Below are 6,308 nucleotides of genomic sequence, written 5' to 3'. Positions count from 1 at the left end.
TAGCCTACACTTTATTAGAATGTAGTTAACGTGAAAAAAGAAATATATATAGCCTGATTTTGTTATCATTTGGTTCAGTCCGTCTATACTTTTATTTCAGTTTCATTTCACTCAAATGGTAAGGGGATAGAATATAATAGACTAGGTTGAGTTTCGTTTTGACAAGGCAGACTGCAGAACGTTTTCAATGGCACGTAATGAAGAATGGTCTTGAACATGAATGAACATTTACCAGACTAATTGGTGTACTGGTTCAAATGTGTGTGGCTTGAATCCGAGCCATTGAACACTTTCCCTTCAAAGTCTGCTTGGTCCAAAAAAATTAAATGGCAAATGTTCTCTACGTAGCCAACAAACTTTTAAAACTAGGGCTCAAAAGTAGTGCACTATAGAAGAAATAGGGTGTCAGACGCAGCCATGTTTAATTGTATTGTTTTACAGTAAAGTGTAGAATTACCTCCAGGGAGAGTGCAGTGTCCAGACCGTTGTAGCTGGGTCTGTGTCACATGTATCATGGCAGCCCAGACAGGTCTTGTAAACTAATGTAAACGTTTACTGTCAAATCAAATAGATTTTATTTGTCAGATGCGCTGAATACAACAGGTGTATGTAGACCTTACCTTGAAATGCTTACTTTACAGGCCGTTAACCAACAATGCGCTTCTAGAAATAGAGTTAAGGAAATATTTACCAAATAAACTAAATTAAAAAATGCAATAAAGTAACACAATAAAATTACATAACAATAACGAGGCTATATACAGGGGGTATTGGTACCTAGTACAGGTTAGTCGAGGTAATTTGTACATGTAGGTAGGGGTAAAGTGAGCATGCATAGATATTAAACAGTGAGTAGCAGCAATGTAGAAACAAGAAGGGGGTGGGGGTCAATGTAAACAGTCCGAGTGGCCATTTTATTAATTGTCTAGCAGCGTTATAGCTTGGGGGTAGAAGCTGCTAAGGAGCCTTTTGGACTTGGCACTCCGGTACCGCTTGCCATGCGGTAGCAGAGAGAACAGTCTATGACTTGGGTGACTGGAGTTTTTGACAATTTTTTGGGCCTTCTTCTGACACCACCTAGTATATAGGTCCTGGATGGCTGGAAGCTTGGCCCCAGTGATGTATTGGGCTGTACGCACAACCCTCTGAAGCGCCTTACAGTCGGATGCCGAGCAGTTGCCTTACCAAGCGGTGGTGCAACCTGTCGGGATGCTCTCGATGGTGCAGCTGTATCTCTACCTGTACATGCCCATCTGATCATTTATCACTCCAGTGTTAATCTGCAAAATTGTATTATTCGCCTACCTCCTCATGCCTTTTGCACACATTGTATATAGACTGCCCATTTTTTTCTACTGTGTTATTGACTTGCTAATTGTTTACTCCATGTGTAACTCTGTTGTCTGTTCACACTGCTATGCTTTATCTTGGCCAGGTCGCAGTTGCAAATGAGAACTTGTTCTCAACTAGCCTACCTGGTTAAATAAAGGTGAAATAAAAAAAATAAAAAGATAGATAGGTTACTTAAGACAGAAACGAAAGGAGGGTGGTTTGTTCTTTACATTTATTTGATTTTTATTTCACCTTTATTTAACCAGGTGGGCTAGTTGAGAACAAGTTCTCATTTACAACTGTGACCTGGCCAAGATAAAGCAAAGCAGTGTGACACAGACAGCAACACAGAGTTACACATGGAGTAAACAATAAACAAGCCAATAACACAATAAACAAGTCAATGACACAGTAGAAAAAATCAAGTCTATATACATTGTGTGCAAAAGGCATGAGGAGGGAGGCAATAAATAGGCCATAGGGGCGAAGTAATTACAATTTAGCAAATTAACACTGGAGTGATAAATGAGCAGATGATGATGTGCAAGTAGAAATACTGGGGCCTGTTGCACAAAAGTAGAATTAAGACATCCGGGATAAATGACTCAGCTGAGCTCAATGAAGCCAAAACATGTGCGTCCAGGCTTAATTGGTTGCACAAAGACCAAGCCAGGATGAGCAGACACGGATTCATTAAGCCAGGTGAAACCAATCCTGCATAGGTGCGCGCTCACGGCTCACTCAAATAGACCCCGCCACAGATCACAGATTAACTGATTTACCATGGCAACTAGAGCCGCGTACTTTTCCCCGTCGGAAGCACAAATCCTCATGGAGGCATACGAGGAGGTAAAAGATATAATTAAGAAGAAAGGCAACACCGCCACAGTGATAAAGCAAAGAGAAAAAGCGTGGCAAAGTATTGCAGACCGCCTGAATGCGTAAGTAGTGCACAATTACACACTCACCGCTCCGCTGAAACATCACAATTACAATTCAAATATTTAATTCACATCTCCAAAAACGCAGTTGTACTGTAATTATGAAACGGTTACATTTTTAATTGAAATGCACTGCAGATATGAGTGAAATTGTGTAAAGTAAGTCCATCACACTGTATAAAGCTATGATAAATTATTATTAAAGCCTTACATTATTATTTAACGTTACTACGCTCAGTACGGATTAATTTTAGCCGTTGTACTCTGCTTCTTATGTTGTCCACCGTTTTTTTGTGTTTCTCCTGCTTTCATTAATGTAAAGCTGCTTTGACAGAATGAAACAATTGTGAAAAGTGCTATATAAATACAATTTAATTGAATAAATAGATGAGCTATAATAATCACTTTAATTTATATAGCGCCTTTCAAAGGACCCAAGGTCGGTTGCTCACTGCACTGCAAAAATGTCTTTCTTACTTAGTATTTTTGTCTTGTTTTCAGTAAAAAAAAAACATCTTGAATATTTTCTTGAGCAAAATTACCTAGGAAAATAAGCAAAAAAATCTGCCAGTGAAACGAGAACTTTTCTAAAATTAAGTGTTTATGGAAAAAGTAAACTTATTTCAAGAGAATTTTTATTATATTGACAGATTTTTTATTTGCTTGTTTTAAGCACACATTTACTTAAAGTTTATATTTTTTGTCTAAACTATACTTATTTTGCTAGGTCATTTAGCAAATCAAGAAAATACATCTTTATTTAAGTTTAAAAAAATATATATTTTTACTGAAAACAAGACAAAAATACCAAGTAATTTTTGCAGTGTGACTCCATTAAATGTGTGTGTGTGTGTGTAGATTAAACATGAACGGGCCAAAACGGACATGGCAGCAGGTCAAAATCAAATACAAGAACATTCTGCAGAATGGTATGGTCCCTGACTAATATTTAACAAAGCACAAGCATATATTGTACCCAGAAGGTGCCTGCTCACACATTGTCTGTACTGTTTTAGCAGTGAAAAAGAATACCCACAGACAAGGCACGGGTGGTGGGTCACCAAAGGCTGACCTTACCCCAGCAGAGGACATGGCCTTGGAGCTAAATAAAAGCAGGCCCGTCTTAGAGGGGATCCCTGGGGGGAAAGAGACGAGCATAGGTTCCTCCCAAGATGCCACCCGCTTCATTCAAGGTATGTCCTTCCATCTCTACATGGGATACAACCACATTCATATTGAATCAATTTGGACTGTCTGACTTTGGTTTACCTATTGCCTTGCAGTGTCTGGCAGCACTGTGTTCCTGTTAGAGCCACCAGCACAAGCACCAGACGATGCTTATCCAGTGAGTACTCCATCAAAGGCATACTGTAGGCCTGGCATGTCTTGTCTACTAGCTTCAATATGAATCCGATTAAATGTGATAGGGTGAAGGCCCCAGTGCAGCAGCAACAGCACATGATTGAGACGATGATGATGATGATGAGGAGGAGACCATCTCTCTGGATTCCAGAAGGCATGAGGTATCATGGTAAGACTGTGAAAGTACTATTTACTCTACAATGGTGAGGAGTCCTCATCAAAATCAAAAAATCTAATTTCTTTTACAGGACCCAGATGCTATACAGTGGGAAAACCAGCCTGGCAACATAGTGCGTATTAATAAAAGGACACCACATCCTGCCAAATTCCAGCTGTATCCAGCTTGTATTGTGTTCACAGAGCTCACAAGCTATCAGAAAGTTGTATGGCAACCACCTCCGGCGCCAAATAGAACTGGCAGACATAGACATTCAGTACAAGAAGAAAAAGATGGAAAATCTTGCACTGGAGTCCGAAATAAAAAAGAGGACAATTAGGAAACTGGACCTTGAAATAAAAAAACTTGAGAGGGAGGTGAGATATGCCTTCAATGTACACTGTATGCTAACTGTAACACAAATGTATTAATCATTATTTGTATTTCCTCCCCCAGCTCCAAGAAGATGACACAGCTCAAAATAAAAATTAACACATAGTAGGATACTCATTACTTTGTGTGACAGGTTTCCCCAATGTCATTGGTGCAGTGGACTGCACACACATAAGGATAAAAGCCCCCTCAGGTGCCCATGAGGCCGATTTTGTGAATAGGAAATCCTTTCACAGCATTAATGTTCAGGTGAACATAACTTTTTGATATTGTCCATTGACGAACACTGCATTGCCAGTGATGTGCATTGATTGGTGTAATATTCCTCATCTTATGATTTCAGATGGTCTGCAATGCTGACTGTGTGATCAGCAATGTTGTGGCAAAATGGCCTGGCTCAGTCCATGACTCCAGAATCTTTCGGGCCTCTGAAATCTCAGTGCCTATCACAAGGTAAGCCACACAACCCCTATTTATAACCATCATGGCTGTGTCAAGAATATCACTGTGTTTATGAGGTAGTAATGATGAGATTTTGTGTTGACAGGTGAATTCTCTGGTGTGTTGCTGGGAGACAGGGGGTATGGCTGCCAGCCTTTTCTCCTGACACCTTTCACAGACCCCCAGGAAGCACAGCAGGCCTACAACCATGCCCATGCCAGGACCAGGGCCAGAGTTGAAATGACCTTTGGCCTCCTGAAGGCACGCTTTCACTGCCTTCACAAATTAAGGGTCAGCCCTGTTAGGGCATGTGATATTACTGTGGCTTGTGCTGTCCTCCACAATGTGGCCTGCCTGAGGAAGGAGAGGGCCCCCAGAGTGCCACCAGCCATGGACTGGGACAATCCGGCAATCTTCCCTGATGACGACAGTGGTCGGCTGCTGAGGGACCAATATGTGTTGAATTATTTTAGTTAGTATGTGTGCTTTCAATTTTGGTTAAATATGTCCTGCGGTGGCAGAGGAATTTGGGTTTTTTTGGGTTCGTTTTTTACGAATTTGGCCTCTTATGATGTTTGTGCGGTATACTGTGTGTAATCCAAGGCTGCAGGGAGGCTACTGCATCCATTCATTTGTCTGTTCAGTTGATGTGTATGGATTTGTCCTGCATTTATTTTAGTGTGCAGACATGCAGGGTGTGTTATATAGAGACCTTTGAATGTGTATGTATCATTTTGTATAATATGCTTGGATTCTGTGCTTTCCATCTTGTAGAGTCACTGTGACTTCAGTTTCGAAAGGAGCTGATGGTTTACCTGCTTTGTTTTGTCCTTATTCAATAAAGGAACATAATGTTACACATTGTGTTTTTATATTCATATGGAATGTGTATTTGTTTATATGACAGAGTACTAGGGCCACACTGAAGAAAAAGGATAAAGTCATACATTTATGAGGCTGGTTCTTTCTGCAGAAAAGCTACATATTGTTTTTACAGTTTTGATACTTATGACAATGTGATACTTAATATTCTGGCACATCAGCATGTCTTTGTTTATGAAACCATACTGAAGTACAATTTCACGAAATGCCCCGCATCTGTCATTTTAACAACTGTCCTCCTTTAAAACAACTGGTTACAATATTATGACTTGTCTTTTTTCCCTCTGTGGCCCTAATATTCTATCATTTTATATATAGTCTATGGGAAACTGTAAATTATCTAATGATAGCAACATCTAAAAATCATTTTTTTAAATCCAAAATCATTGAAATTAATGATCACAAATGTTTAAATAATGACAGTGGGTCTAGTTATATGTGATAACAATGTATAGTGAGCAGTGAAATAACTATTGGTTTCCATTTGTGGTGACTGCTGACTGACATTAGGGATGAGATTAAATAGATCCTGGAATTTAGCCTGGTCTGGAGCAGGCTAGCTCCACAGAATAAATCTCCATGGTAATTTATACCATAACATATCCTCCTGCCCCCTATCCATCTTTAGTGCAACCGGATTACGGATCAATTGAGCCAGGATCACCAAGATATCCTGGCTTAATCCCTTATCCTAGTTTTGTGCAACAGGCCCCTGGTGTGCAAAAGAGCAGGAAAGTAAATAAAAACAGTATGGGGATGAGGTAGGCAGATTGGGTGGGCTATTTCCAGATAGACTATGT

The 6,308-nt window shown here is 39.9% G+C and overlaps 1 long non-coding RNA gene across 1 annotated transcript; it reads left to right on the top strand.

Annotated features, from left to right (window-relative positions):
• Positions 1-3,712: 3,712 nt before the first annotated feature.
• On the top strand, positions 3,713-5,780 carry LOC118383081 (uncharacterized). Its single transcript, XR_008093245.1, has 4 exons — positions 3,713-3,925; positions 3,996-4,434; positions 4,529-4,638; positions 4,733-5,780. It is a non-coding gene; the product is annotated as an uncharacterized LOC118383081 (long non-coding RNA).
• Positions 5,781-6,308: the final 528 nt, after the last annotated feature.

Source organism: Oncorhynchus keta, chromosome 35 (genome assembly GCF_023373465.1).
Source record: "Oncorhynchus keta strain PuntledgeMale-10-30-2019 chromosome 35, Oket_V2, whole genome shotgun sequence".
Lineage (NCBI taxonomy): Eukaryota > Metazoa > Chordata > Actinopteri > Salmoniformes > Salmonidae > Oncorhynchus > Oncorhynchus keta.
The sequence above is the reverse complement of the archived record's forward strand: the minus strand, read 5'-3'. Positions and strand labels throughout refer to the sequence as shown.